The sequence below is a fragment of the Propithecus coquereli genome, unplaced genomic scaffold, assembly GCF_000956105.1.
Source record: "Propithecus coquereli isolate 6110/MARCELLA unplaced genomic scaffold, Pcoq_1.0 Scaffold13, whole genome shotgun sequence".
NCBI classification, from domain to species: Eukaryota; Metazoa; Chordata; class Mammalia; order Primates; family Indriidae; genus Propithecus; species Propithecus coquereli.
Genome location: NW_012137191.1, coordinates 5,921,104 through 5,921,665, shown reverse-complemented (window position 1 = coordinate 5,921,665; position 562 = coordinate 5,921,104).

The window sequence follows — 562 nt, the reverse complement described above, 5'->3', positions numbered from 1 at the left end:
GAAGAATCAAGGATACCTCCCAAGATTTTTTTGCCTGAGCTAAAGGATGGCATTAACATATCAGAAATGGGAAAGGCTGTGGGCATAGCTGTTTTGGAAGATTAGAATTTCAATTGTGGACAGATAAATTTGAGATTTCATTAAACTTCCAAGTGGAGATTATTTTAAAAGTTTTAAAGAAGGTACTTAGGCATAATACGTTTTATCTTTTAAATGTTAACTTTTAAATTTGCTGGCCCTCCCAAAGAATGTTTCCATCTCAGAAAAATCAATAAGGAAGAACAATTATAAAACCAATTGTTATTCTTATGCAGATAAAATAGAATCTAATCCAACTTCTAATTGATAAGGCAGTGTGGTGTCCCGGTAGCTCACCGTGATCGTATAGTGGCTAGTACTCTGTGTTATGATATGGCAGTAATATAGTTTGAGTACTTACTGAGAGAAGCATCATAGCATAGTGGTTCAGTGTGTTGATTCTAGAACTGGTTTGCCTAGGTTTAAATCCTTATTGTGCTACTTATTTGCTCTGCGACTTTGGGTGAATTAAATTTACCTCTCT